Source organism: Polyodon spathula, chromosome 6, assembly GCF_017654505.1.
Source record: "Polyodon spathula isolate WHYD16114869_AA chromosome 6, ASM1765450v1, whole genome shotgun sequence".
In the NCBI taxonomy this organism is placed as follows: Eukaryota; Metazoa; Chordata; class Actinopteri; order Acipenseriformes; family Polyodontidae; genus Polyodon; species Polyodon spathula.
In genome coordinates, this window is record NC_054539.1 from 68,133,550 (window position 1) to 68,149,070 (window position 15,521).

Below are 15,521 nucleotides of genomic sequence, written 5' to 3' on the forward strand. Positions count from 1 at the left end.
ACTCATCAACCGTAGGATGACATCAAGTGACCTACAAAAAGAATGGCAAATGGCAGCTGGGGTGAAGTGCACGGCGAGGACGGTTCGAAACAGGCTCCTAGGGGCAGGGCTGAAGTGGTGCAAAGCTAGAAAAAAGCCCTTCATCAATGAGAAGCAAAGAAGAGCCAGGCTGAGGTTTGCAAAAGACCATAAGGATTGGACCATAGAGGACTGGAGTAAGGTCATCTTCTCTGATGAGTCCAATTTTCAGCTTTGCCCAACACCTGGTCGTCTAATGGTTAGACAGAGACCTGGAGAGGCCTACAAGCCACAGTGTCTCGAACCCACTGTGAAATGTGGTGGAGGATTGGTGATGATCTGGGGATGCTTCAGCAAGGCTAGAATCAGGCAGATGTCTTTGTGAAGGACGCATGAATCAAGTTAAAACATTAGTATTGTGTTGTTTAAAAATGAATATGAACTTATTTTCTTTGCATTATTTGAGGTCTGACAACACTGCGTCTTTTTTGTTATTTTGACCAGTTGTCATTTTCTGCAAATAAATGCTGTAAATGACAATATTTTTATTTGGAATTTGGGAGAAATGTTGTCAGTAGTTTATAGAATAAAACAAAAATGTTCATTTTACCCAAACACATACCTATAAATAGTAAAAACAGAGAAACTGATAATTTTGCAGTGGTCTCTTAATTTTTTCCAGAGCTATATATATATATATATATCTATATAGATATATATTATCTATATCTATATATATATATATATATATATATATATATATATATATATATATATATATAATGTCAAAACTACAGTCTGTAAAGAAGCATTGTCCATGATGTTACTTAATACAACAAAAAGGAATTTAACTTGTTTTGTATTAAAGGCAACATAGGATAGGGAGAGTGAGAGCCGCATAAAACAAGCCTGTGGGCTGAATGAGGTCAGCCTTGAACAAGAGGCCTTTGGTAGTCTTTAACTGCCAAATAAAAAATGGTAACTTATTCATAGATTAAAAAATGAAATGTTATATGTCAATATGTATTAATTATTTAGAGTTGAAAGTAATTGTAATGCCTTCCTTTACATCATCTGTCGAAGGTTGTGGCCAATTGCTTTTTTAAACTTTACATTAAAAACTAATCTGCAACCCTGCACAGACTGTAAACAGGAAGCATTTTTGTATGACTACAGGCTTAAAGGTATACATTATATTTTCAGTATTTTTTTATAATACTGAATAGTTTCTGTTTAATTTCCTCTATTACTTTTTCTGCTTGGATCATACCTATTATAGAAAATGCATTGTCTTTCAACCACACAACTTTCAATCAAATTACAGTTGCACCCCTTTAGTGGTCACTTCTAACGCTTAAAAATGCAGCTTTTGAAAGTATATTCAGATGCAGCCACCATGGTTTAAATGTGACATTATTTACTAAGCCTGATAAAATACAATGCAATCATAAACAACAATAGATACTTTTACAAAGCACATACAATAATGATTTCCATTACATGAGAGTAGTTGTTAAAACTTTGTGCTGATAATTGGACTCAGCTCTTGCCAAGATAAGCACCAACTAAGACGTAGCTTCTTTTACTGTAAACTAATGTGATCCATCTGCATTTCCTTCCATCTGTTGATGTAGATATCCTTCTGCCTGGTGTTGCTGAAGTGTAATGCTGGCTCCAATGATCAGCCTATTTTGCCTCCCTGGCGCATCAGCACACACAACAGCTGCAATGCTGGCTCCAGGGAATAACCACAATGTTCCCTCCCTAGCGCATCAGCATGACAATTGTCTGGACAGAGCTGAGTAGGGTACTTCTCTGGGGTCTTAAAGTGGGCACCTTCCATCCTTGGTGTTTCGTCGACTAACCTATGACACCTCAAGAGGGCTGTACAGTGATTCTGGTTTGTCAACATCAACCCCCTCCGTCCCCAATTCAGCTAAACCCCACTTACTTACCTTCCTTTACATCTAAGTTTTTCTGTTTTTTTTCCTATTGTGCTTAAGGTCCCCAACCAGAATCTTTTCGTCTCAACCAGAGCCAATTGCTGCTGCTTCAGGTAAGTTCTTCACAATGCGTCGCAACTCTTGACCACTGAATACAATGTCTCTGAGAAACCGGGTTGTGGATTGCGCCACAAATCCTCAACAACCTACCTCCACTGGGTAAACCTGAACTCTCCGTCCTTGCTGTTACACTTTAGCAGCTAATTAAGCATATCGAAGTTTCTTCCTTTCATACGCCTCATCCACAGCATCCTCCCATGGCACTGTTAACTACCAGTTGAACAAGGTGTGCTGATCCAGACCACAAGACAATATCAGGTCGAAGGTTAGTGGTGGCAATCTCAGGTGGGAAAATAAGCCGTTGACCAACATCTGCCAACATTTTCCAGTCTCTAGCAGCTTCCTGTTGTCCTAGACAAGTTTTGGTTTTAATACCTTTTCTTTGAGGTTACTCCCCTGGATGGAGGAATGTTGTTCTTAGTGTGTCATATATTGCTGGCATTGGTGGTAACCTGTTGCTCATGCTGCACTTGTCTTCCAATGCTAAGGCCAAACATCGCAATATCTGGTCATGATTCAAATAAACCTCCTTGGCTAAGACCCACCTTACAATGTCTCTGGCAATGAACACAAAGGACACCACGGATGCACTCCTACCCATAGATTAAGGTTCTGTGGTGATGGGAAAACATCATATGTTGACCTGTTGAGGAAACTGATCCTGCTCTGTTCCATTGTCCATAGATCTCGCCAGCCGCTCTTGCAATGATCCACACTATCCCATCTCGTCCATTCTCCCTGCTTGGCCTGGGAAACTGCCTTTATGCACATCACCCTCTCCTCCTGCTTTTGCACCTCGTTAACTACCAGCTTCCTCCATTGAACTGGGGATGCTTTGTGCCATGTAGGAGGAGGTGAACTGAGACCAAGGCCTCCTCTTCTATGCTGTACTTGCCCCATGATATCACTGATACGAAGGGCAGCCTTTGCATCTTCCACAGCTTCTTTTGCCACCCACTTTCTTCCAGTTTTGAACACAGATGCTGTCTCCCTCACACATTCATCGTGTGACTCTACCAATGTAATTTACAATCAAATCTTGGTGCACTTAAACTCTTCGGTTACAGCTGAGACTGGCAGCTGCAGTATCCCTTTACCATACAGACATTAAATATATAAGAAATATAATATTCTGCCAATGTAGTTGTTATAAATGATGTTACAATAAATTAATGTATTTATTTTATTTTATTTCATTTATATAGCACCTTACGCCATAGACCCCAAGGTGCTTTACAAGAAACATAAAACACATAGTAGAATAAAACATTAAAATAGCATACAGATAATAAAAACAACTATAATTAAAAATGCCTGTATATATAAATAATTCTTCAATCTTGACTTAAAAAGAGCAAGACTCCTAGCTTCTCTGACAAAAAAAAGGCAGAGCGTTCCATAATGTAGGAGCCTTATAAGAAAAGGCCCTTCCTCTCATACTATTAATATTTACCCTTAGAATAACCAAGAGCCCTGTATTCAGAGATCTAAGATTCCGCTTAGGAATGTATGGATCAACAGGTCTTGAAAAATAATTGGGTGCTAATCCATTAAGGGCTTTATAAGTTAAAAATAAAATCTTAAAAACAATTTGAAACTGCACAGGAAGCTAAGGAGGCCAAGACAGGAGTAATATGTTCACCTTTTCTGGTTTTAATTAGAATTCTTGCAGCAGCATTCTGAATAAGCTGCAAGCGAGAAACCAAATACTTTAGAATCCCAGAAAAAAAGTGCATTACAATAGTCGATTCTCGATGAAACAAAGGCATGCATTAGCCTCTCAGCATCAGATACAGAAATAATAGAGCAAAGTTTAGCTATATTTTTCAAATGATTAAAATATGATTTAGTAATGTTCCTAATATGGGACTCAAATGATAGAACAGGATCAAAAATTATCCCCAAATTTCTTGCTTCAAGTTTTAGTTCTGAGAAAAGGCTGCTAAGATCTAGTTTATATGAATCAACATTTTTTTAATTGGTGCTGTGAACCCACAAGCATGACCTCTGTTTTATCAGAAGTCAACAGTAGAAATTTCTGTGACATCCAACACTTTATGTCCACAAAGCAAGCTGCTAATAGCGCCCCAGTAGAGGGATTGTCTGGATTGAAAGACAAGTACAGCTGAGTATCATCTGTGTAACAATGGAATAGAACACACAATCACAATGCATAATTAATCAGCTTCACAGTTATCTTTTAAAATGCTGGTTTACATTAATGTAGGTTCAAATTTAAACAGGTAAAAAGACTACATTAGTATTTCTCTTTTGCCTGAAAGTAATTAATGCCACTGTAAATCAGGTTGTTTGTTAAATATCAGCCAGAAACTTGCTTTTCTGCATGTTTACAGATAATGCATGACTAAAGTAACACTGTGGTTCTATGTCATGGGAACCTTAAAGTGAATCTTATCCTTACATGTAAGCATCAGTGTATTAGTAATGCTGGGATGAAAATTGTATTTTCATGTTCATATATCCATTCAAGGTTCAGATAAGTATACGAATATTCATTTATTTCCAAAGCCATTTTATGTCACACTGTATTCAATTTATAAAAATTTTCCAGAAGTAAGAATAACACATTTGGTATGGTGAACATGTGTAATATATGGGGTCATGTTGTTTCTCCTTAGCAAGGATTAAATGTTTCATAGTTTACAAATGCATAGAACATAGACATTCAAAGGTCTTTTTTTGTATGTTGGCCTTTACAAAGCCTTTCAAAATCCAATTTTCTGCACAACCTCAAAAGGAAAAAACCTCTGTTGCTCAATTCTGGGGTCCATATGGCATAAGTACTTACTGTGTAGGAGGTCAATGAATATTAATGTTTCTCTTTTACTCGCACAGCAAGGGGTAGACAAGAAAGCTCCTTCGCTCCCTGTACTGCCTTGACACACACAGACTCAATGTGTATAATGCTGCCCACTTATCCAGCCCCAGCTTTTTTTACGGGGCATGACAGGATGTCATGGCAAGATGGTAACATTAAGAAAGGTATTTTCTTCATGCAGCTTGTTTTAGAATTTTTTAAATGGATACCCTCGTTGAAATCAACAGAAAATCTTTTTTCTGCAGCTTCGTTTTGTTGATTGTCAAACTCATACTTTATAATGTTTCATAAACCAAGACTCCAATAAGGAGTGCACTTAGTACTAATCTGAGTCTCTCTACATCTCACCAAACTGCTGTATAGGTCACTGATGATCATTTTCAGAAGGGGTACGCTGATGCTTGTACTTTTTAAAAGCTGAGTGGAAGCAAAGCTTCCTCATATCAGGGGAGCTGACATTGTTACTACCATACAGAGACCATAAACTGATGTCAGTAAAGACGAGGGAAGGGCAGCTTTTCTTGTTTTGAAATCAACACATTAAATCATAGATGTATTTAATAACTGCCAATAAAAACCTCTTAAAGGCAATTAAGAGTATAAGTATCAGCACACCTCTAATTTTCAACTTCATGTTGGTTGTCATTTTGAAATTCACATCCATGTGAGCAGCTGATGGTCACATACATTCTGAACATAAATTCCAACAGCGAGCATGGCATTGTTATATTTGAGTGATTGGTGTTTGTCTATCATGTTGAGAGTTGACAACTTTGTGGTAGATGTTCTAAGATGGGCCAGTCGCAGCGCAAACATACCACAATTTGCATTTTCGTTGTGGCAATTCGCAGTTTAATCCCATCAGATTCTATAGTGGAACCCCAACTTTCACCACCAAAAAGCTTTTCACAATCATACAGTAGCCCCTCACTAAACTGGGGATGTTTGTCTGACATAAGGAGTTGTAGGGTTTAAAAACAGTACAATAAAATTGCACACACACACATTTATAGTTCTCGGTGTATTCAAATCTTTACAGTGAAATAACATGAAATGTTTTGAGTAGGCTACACATTACATTGTGTAAAAATATAGATCTGTACAGTAGTAAAATCAAATGAACACCTAGCGCACTTTCTTTTTACTTTAACCTACTGGTAACATAAAATAAATCATGCTGCTGCATTGTACACATTGGTGTACGATGCAAATAAAAGATTATTTTAAATTGAAACTAAATGATTAATTACTATTATTTTTAACTTGTCCTACTTAGTAGCCTAAACAGTTAACAGACATTAGATCATAGTCCTATTCAGATGCTCAGAATAAGCTGGAGGGGTTAGCAGCGCCATGTGTGCAGTCTATTGCTCCCAACATGTGGGGAAAACCAGAAGTGTCATAGAAATTTGTTTTCAAAGCTTGTAAGTACTCTCTGCCTTTAGTGAAAATTAGGTATTCAAAATCACATTGAACACAACTGGCAATGCACGAGAAAAAGATGACACCAACCACGGCGACTGTTTAAAACGTGTTTTCATAAATTCTGAACAAATTGATGCAATTCTGCTATCGCAGTTGTCTGCAGCTATAGTGCATCTCATTATAATATTTATGAACCCTCATTTGCACTATCTCCACCCCCTTTTTGCAAATTTATGCAGGAATGCCCATAATTACATATTTATCTAAGGTTGAACCGCAAAGAAACTGCTGCAGCAAAGCGTTCCTTAAAAAGTCGCTAAGAGCATTGTGCAAGTTTTGTACATTTCACCCTAGACTTCCGACTCGTTTGCAACTGTTGCAACAGGCGCAACCCTTTAGTACATCTACCCCATTGTATTTTATAGCGTGCATTGCATTACAAGCATAATGTTTTATCACCTTTGAATTCAAGATGAAAATTAATGCATGGAGAATGTTCAAGAATTATGATAAATGTACCTCTGAGCTGAACATACATTTAGCTTAGATGGAGTTAAAAAATAAATACATAAATAAATAAATACATTCCCCAAGCTCCTGCTCTTAGTTGTTTATTTATTCAGCATGTGGTTAAGAATCTATACCAGTCACTGAGTTTAAAATGAAGAATCATGGCCTGCCAATGATCTTGGGGTCAGCAGTAAAACCATTTTACCCTTTGAAATGAGCATATGTTCTGCATGAGTTCTCAGGTTTGATGGATCAGTATCTTACTCGATCCCTGAAGAGTTAATATCTTACATTTTTATTATTTCATCAGTTGAATCCTAATTATACATTTATTGCTAACTGACTGCATTCCTAGTGCCAAAACCATAATTTATGAAGGGGCTTTTTTATAATTCATTAGATATCTGGCTGCAGTAGCCTTGCTGTAAGATCTAGCCACACACATTGAGCGTTGGAAAGCTTAGAGTACATTGTTCTACAAAATAGATTTGAAATTAGCAGGAGGTATTACCTTAGTAATTCTGAACTTGGAAATAGTCCAACTCTGTATTTTAATTAAGAAAGGGGTCATGGGGAGTACTTATCCATGTACTGTAATCCACCAACTTTTTTTTTTTTTTTCGTAAAAAGTGTCTTTGTTAGGGTTGAAAGCTGTTTACCACTAACAAAAGTATATAATTTAACACTGTCTTGTATAAGAAGAAAAATACTGCATGAATAACCATGAAGAGACCACTTCCACCACAGCCCCGAACACCACCCCAGTGCCACTTTCTGGCACATTCACCTCAGGTCCCTCAACCTATACTCCTACACAGCCATCCTTGGTCGCTGGATGTGAATCCCAGGCCTTTACACCAACAGGCACAATTACTCTCCTTGGCTTTCGCTACACTACCTATGTGCCAGACGTTGCTGCACTGATCGACAATTCTGCCTGCAGCTGGAGCCTCCCTGTTATCCACATGTGCTCCCGCCACCCCATCCATGTCGGTTGGGTCCCCTGTTGCAGGTTCTCTTCCATTTGTGCCACAATGTGGGACAACCCACCCTTTAAACCACCCTCATCAAAGAGAAAGGAAAAAGATGGACATTGGTGGATGTAAAGAGGGGTGCTTGTGTTTTAATTTGTTTGGCTTAGTTGCGAGGGTGAGGGGTATAACAATCTGAAAAACTGAAAAAAGCAGTGTCTGCAGCCCACCTTGAAACATTAAAGTTTTGGGTATGGCATCTTCAGGTGTTGGTGAGCTTGTACTCATAGAAGGCAACATGAATGGAGAAATGCACAGGGATATCTTACAGAGGAATCTGAAGAAGTCAGCTAGAATTTAAATGTTTCTGTTTCAACAAGATTGTTGTCCCAAACAGAGATCTAAACTTGTACAAGGCTGGCTAATGAAAAAAAAGTGGACTGGATGAGATTCTGGCCCCCACAATCATTATATCTGAATCCTATTGAACATTTGTGAGATGAGCTAGGTTTTAAGATGAAGGGAAGAACTTAAATCTGGCGATGAATTATGGAAACACCTGCAGGAAACAGGGACTAGCATTCAACTGTCCGTTTGCAAGAAGTTGGTGTGTAGTATGACATAAAGACTGCTATTAAAGCAAAGGGAGGTGCCACTAAATAATGAAAATGTAAAAAAAAATAATGGTAAAATTAAAAGTAAACTTAAAATTTAAAATTAAACTTTAATTAGATAAAGTTTAGTTGACTGATTAATAGTTTCCAGGCTGCCTGAATATTTGATTGAACACATCTGGCATAAACATCTTTGTTTCGAAAATATATTATAGGAGAACATTTTTGAATTGTATTAACAAGCTGTATACTAAATACAAAAAAGTAGTTTTTCACTTTTCAAGATTCAAATTCAAGATAAAAGATTACAACAAAATAAGATGCCTGAATAATTGCTGTAGGCAATCTGTCATAATTCAGCAGAAACTTCAAATGTTCAGTGTTTTGGAAACTCCCCAAAAACTAACAGCGCCCTTCACTTGTGACCTAAGAGAGTCATGTGATTTTTTTGGCTTCAAGATAATAAAGACCTAACGCTTCAACATGTTGGCTTCTTATTTGGTTCACATATGCATTCTGTGATTCCTGAGGTCAAGCTTGTATGATTAAGTAAACAAAAGTTTATCCTTTCACGATGGTATTTTTTTTTTCCCAAAGCTGCCTCATATCCTTTACATTGTTACATTGTTTTTAAACTCTGCATATATCAATGTTATAGATCATTTCCATGTTACTTGATGTTTAGAAACGATGAAAAAAAAAACTCCCATTTCTAATTTACTTTCTAACACACCTAGCTTTTTATGTACATTTTATTGTAATGTTGAGTTACTGATTAAGTTAAAGCTTTATGTTTGCATTGAATGCCTTATTTCTTGACAACTAATATGTCATGTAAAGAAAGTTTGGATTAAAGATACTTTTTTTTTTTTTACCTTTTATATATGTTTTTTAAGCAGTTAAAATATTTCATTCTGCAGTAACTGGTCTAGAAACATTAATCACATGGTAAATTATTTGTACTTTCCATAAGTATCATTTCCAAATTATAAAATATATCAAATGTAAATATCTGTACAGAGATTTAAGTTTTTTGTCCTATAGTGTATTGATATGTTGTTATTATTATTATTATTATTATTATTATTATTATTATTATTATTATTATTATTATTATTATCACTTTTCCGATATGAAATCTCTCTGATATTATTATTGAATGACTTCTCAAAAACTAAAGTACTACAAGGTTTTATGAAAAATAGACCACTTTAATTTCAGAAATGATTATAGTATCTGCATCTGTGTTTTTCAGAAAGGCAACGTGGGGAACGAAGTGCTGAACATGTGCCACTCTCTCTAGAACACAAAACACAAGCTGCCTGATGAGTTAGGCTGGCCTTGTTTTATTCGAATACCTCGTTTCCATAATAAAGCCAACTCGAGTGCACTCAAGTGCTCCCGGGTTAACCTGAATTTTCCAAAACTCAAGTTGAGGCACAACGCGAGTTGGCTAAAAAAAAAAAAAGAAAAAAAAAAACATTTCTAGGCTTTCCTGAGTTTCTCGAGTCATTACGTGAGCTGGACAAGTCTCACTCATGTTATCGCAAGAGGTGGCCAGATAGTAACCAGGTAACCAGATTACTGTGTCATCCTCTAAAAGGTATTGACAGTGTCGACCCAAGGGACTTTTTCAGCCTGAAAAAAGAAACAAGGACCAGGGGTCACAAATGGAGATTAGACAAAGGGGCATTCAGAACAGAAAATAGGAGGCACTTTTTTACACAGAGAATTGTGAGGGTCTGGAATCAACTCCCCAGTAATGTTGTTGAAGCTGACACCCTGGGATCCTTCAAGAAGCTGCTTGATGAGATTCTGGGATCAATAAGCTACTAACAACCAAACGAGCAAGATGGGCCGAATGGCCTCCTCTCGTTTGTAAACTTTCTTATGTTCTTATGTTCTTATTGACATTGTAACATTGTTATCACCAAACACAGCAATGAATACTTTTCCAGAAAATTCACTGCTGGCTGTCTTGTGATATTGGACGCTGTCCTAAAATCACATCTAATCTGTCATAATAGCGGAATATTTTGAGAACCTTTCCGCTTTTGTTATTGTGGTTCTTGATTTTTCCCTACATTGGAGTGCATTCCTACTCACACCCATAGAAAGTAGAACTTGACTTATATTTTGAAACACTTTTTGATTTCGAAAAGATCCTTGAAGCTGACTTTCAATGATCCAATCTCTCCAAACAGTAATCAGTGATAATGTTTCATCATGATTCCACATTGAGTAATGTGCTGTTATGTTAGATAGAAATATAGCTCTGTGCTTCCTGCACTTACACAGCACTGTTTTAAAACAAACCACTGATCTGCAGAAGTCTCACTTTAAGAGAGAAAGTTATTAATTGTTAGGGCAGGTTCTTGAGCAGCTTGAAGAAAACTAGTTCCTTTTTTATTATTATTAATTTTTACAAATTAAATTCAACAATGCATGTCAAACATAAAATAGTTTTGTATTGGTGACATTTAAATATTGCTCTAAGTATCAGCTATGGCCTCTGTTGATAATGACAATGAAAGCTAAGCAATGCATATCATGCAATATGACCATAGTTGTTAGCTTTATTGAGTTTGTCAATGCATTTTTATGTCAAATGTAAGGTAAAACAAGAGCTGACAAATAAAATATTCTCAATGGAAAAATGCATATCTGCCCTTAGAGACATTAATGAGTCTGACTATAGCTTTAACAATATTACAACAATAGGGCCTGCTAATAGCACTAGTGGAGCCACTGAGAGGGTCTCTGGTTCTGCAGACAGTGTGATAGATTCAGGGGCACCTGTTTCACCTTTTGTTTGCCCACCTACACCCAGGGAGGGACCTAAACAAAGTGCCTGTTTCTCACCCCCTGTTGGGGGAGATTGCTGGGTGGCTGTCAGAAGGGGAGCTGAGTCCAGGGTACCTTCATCTCTGTCTCTGAAACTTGCTATTACAAATAGATGTAATACTTTCATTCATCAAAACAAACATGACAGTACTGACAAAGTGCTTCTAGTTGGCGACTGCAGTATATTGTTAGAAATATTATCTCTGTATTTAAATACAATCACAATATTTCTGTTGAATGTTTCCCTTGTGCTACAGTTCTTGATATTTCTGCCCACAAGGATAATGTTGTTGAAAACCATAAACAAGTGTTCACATGAGTGTCCATGTAGGCACTAATGACCGAGAATCTGAGACTAATAAATTACTTTGTCATAAAGTAAAATAATTTGGCAAGAATATTATTGTTTCAGGTCCTCTACTTGTCATTTGGAGGGATGTCAAGCTTTTACTAGACTGTTTTCTCTGAATAACTGGCTACCAGATTGGTGTGCCTCCGAGAATCTGAGTTTCATTGATAACTGGGATAGTTTTTGGGAGAGACCTGGGTTCTTTAAGAAACATGGTCTGCACCCAAATAGGAGAGGATCGATCAGATTGGCGGAAAACGTAAAGAATTCTGTAAAAAATCTTTGACTGAATTTATTACTGAGAGAAGTTATTCACAAATTTTAGCCAAATGATAAAACCTCACAATTGCATTGTTCTGTTCAGGTAGTGTCTGTCTCCCGCTGTCTGTTTCCAGCGGCATCCCGAGGCTCATATTCTGATAATTTAATTAAAATCTAGACAGCGTCACTCTGTGACAATTTAAGTAGCTCTGTATCGACAACTATTTGTTTAGCTTTGTTAAATACAAGATCTCTGGGTAATAAATGTGTCTTAATAAACGACTTCATCTTGGAATCGAATTTAGACATTTTAACTTTGGTTGAGATGTGGCTGAAACAGGATGATACTGCCCTGCTAGTAGAGGCTTCTCTGAATGGGTTCTCTTTTTATAATAATGGGCGTTCTAGAGGACAAGGTGGTGGCATTGCTGTCATTTTTGGTCAGGAGTATGGTTAAGAATGAGAATATGGACGGTTATTCATCATTTGAAATTTTAGCATTCGTGGGACCCATAGAGGGGAATAACCTGAAATTGTGCCAAGTTGCCATATTCGAAACATCTTTATGTGCTTCACAATGCATTCTGCACTGTGCAGAAATAAAATGCATCACACAATATGGGAGGAGTGGCTGACAATATGCGTGATCCTGGTATATTCGAAGGTATGCGCCAAGCACAAAACCAGGTTTTTGACGCGCAGACTAAGGATTGTAAAAGGACTGCATTAACTCCGCGCACACTACCACTCCAGCGTTGACTACAAACAGGCAACAATGGGAAACGTGAGTAGCATGCAGCATGTCCGTCGACATGTGAATGTGAATGATGCAAAGCACACCCAGCAACAGCAACTCCGACATAGGCGAAGATATGCTGAAAGGGTGCATTGGGTTGCCACACATCTGTAAATTAATTGTATAAATACGTCATACACCCATCTTGTGGCCCATTGCTTTATTTGGCTATTCCATAGGTTGCTGTGCATTACGGGTGAGGGGTGGGCAGCTGCAGTTTTCCTGTAATCAGACAAGTGATACGATCAACCAATCAAAGACCTGTATAATCTCTGCAGCAGTCCAATCATATGTTAGCTGAGGCGGGACAAACAGTTCTGTTAACTGTAAATTCTGTCCATTTTTATGCAACTGTCCAGTTTGCTGAATGTCAGTGTTGCTAATTGTACAGAGACTGTTCATTTATTGAGAAATCATAGTAGGCTACAATTAACATTTTAGGAGCGTATTTAGAATTAATTATGATTCCTACAAAAAAATTGCATAAGGATAAAAATCCATTCCGGCAACACTCAAAACCTTACAAACTGGGCTTAATCATGATGTTCAGATGGGTGAGTAGAATAAATAACATAATGCATTTCTGTGCATTGTGTATATAAAAATGCTTGATACATGTTTACTTTGCAGGTGAATGACCTCATTACATTTACAAATCAAAGAGTGTGCTACCACAGTTAAACTTTGTCACGGCACGACTTATATAAAAAAAATCATTACGAAAAAAAGACAGAATCCAAAGTCTTTGTTTTTATTTTACTTCAAAAACATACAGCTATGTCGGATCAGCTGGCCTTTAAAGAAACCTATATAGTATTTCCTTGTGATACAATACTGTCCATATTCAATAAAACAGTGGTGTTATCAGTACATTAATTTGAAAACTCAGGGCCTAGCTATGGAGCCAATTGTGTTTTTGAATGGTCTGCTGTCATATCGGTACATACTGTGGCAACACCAATGATAGCAGCTTGTCACATTGCTAATGGTGACTGTCCATCATTCTGCATTCTCACTTGGCTGTTGTGTGCAGTTGCTATATTGGTAGTGAATGCGCAGACGGTTTTGCGAGGCACAAACAGATTTGCGAATTGCTCAAAAAACTGCTATATTCCAATGTCTCGCAACTGCTTTGTGCCGTTTTGGAATATCTCTCATTTTGTGCCAAAGCAGTATTTTTTTGCGAGGCACAAATTTAGCAAGGGGATTGAGCGAAGATTGAAGATCAGGCCTGTGGTTTGTAGCCAAATTCCTATTCAGGTTGTAGTTATTTATCGTCTTCCAACACTTAATTGTGTTTTTTCTCATCTGAATTTGGTGAAATTTTATCGACACTTGCTGTTAAGAATGATAAGAACTGACAACACCGTGTAACAATTTTTTTTTTTTTTGGTTCCTGGGTAGTAAGTGTTATTTCCTAATTTCTTATGCCTCAAAAGTATAGAAAATGGCTATTATTCCCCACAAACTTTGCTTTTGTGACCAGGACAGTGATATTTCAAAATATCACTATTTCTAATGGGAAAACAGACAAGTGATTGTCTTTTCGTTCACATAAAGTCAGAAAAAAACAACATATGAATCCAAATTAACATGTATTTATACTAAAGTAATACAAAAATGACTACAAAAGATTTAGAAGTGAGTACAGTAGTAGAAGTGATTTAGAAGTGAGTAGTTTTTCGAGATTTACGATTATACTGTATTTACAGTATAATCGTAAATATCGAAAAACTACTCACTTCTAAATCTTTTGTAGTCATTTTTGTATTAATTTAATATAAATGCATGTTAATTTGGATTCATATGTTGTTTTTTTCTGACTTTATGTGAACGAAAAGACAATCATTTGCCCGTTTTCCCATTGGAAATAGTGATATTTTGAAATATCACTGTCCTGGTCACAAAAGCAAAGTTTGTGGGGAATAATAGCATTTTCTATACTTTTGAGGCATAAGCAATTAGGAAATAACACTTACTACCCAGGAGCAAAAATTGTGTTACATAGAGAATTATTGGGAGCATTGTCTGCTTCATCTTACTCAGTCAGGATCGGTTAAAAAGCTGGTGGAAAAACACAGGTGACAGAGCATTTCAGTTATAGGGCCCCAAAATCTGGAATGATCTAAAATATTAACCTACAGTAGTATTTGGCATACATGCTGTATACAACATCTCACTTAATAGTGCAGTTTTAACACAACCATTATTTTTTTTTTTTATTTTGCAAATTTTACAGTTTTTAGCATATACAGTTAATAACAACTTCTGAGCTATTATTATGTATATTGTTTAAAAAAAAAGCAAATATTGCAAATCTTAGCAAGTACAAGACACTTTACAGCAAATACCTACGTGAACAGCTGCCTTAAGTTTTACCACTAAGAGTGCAGAATGTCACATTTCCTTATCTAACCTTGTGCTTTTGTAGCCTTTGTTTAACTATGTCTTTCATTCCCTGTAGTGTATTAGACAGATATCCGCTCTCTTGCTGGATCTTTACCTTGTGCTTCTTCCTGCATTGAAACTCCTGGTGGAACTAAAGATGAGCAACTGAAGACACTGACACTGGGGCAGATAAGCAACATCCATAAAGTTGGTTCTGTTAAATTAATCACTTCTTATCTGCTACCGAAATTAGCATCTTTTTATCTTGAACTCAGCAAAGGGGAACATCCTCTTCATAGAGTCTTCTCTCAAGAGCTGTTTGATGAAAACAGTGCATGGTTATTTGAACAGTAATGATGTACATAGTCATGCCATGTAAAGATATAAACAAATGTAAATCATAGCACAATACTGGAGAAGGGCTTGGAAGTATGACACCATTG

The 15,521-nt window shown here is 36.9% G+C and overlaps 1 pseudogene; it reads left to right on the top strand.

Moving 5' to 3' along the window:
- LOC121317738 overlaps nucleotides 1-15,521 on the top strand; it is a 213,010-nt pseudogene that overhangs the window by 176,201 nt on the left and 21,288 nt on the right.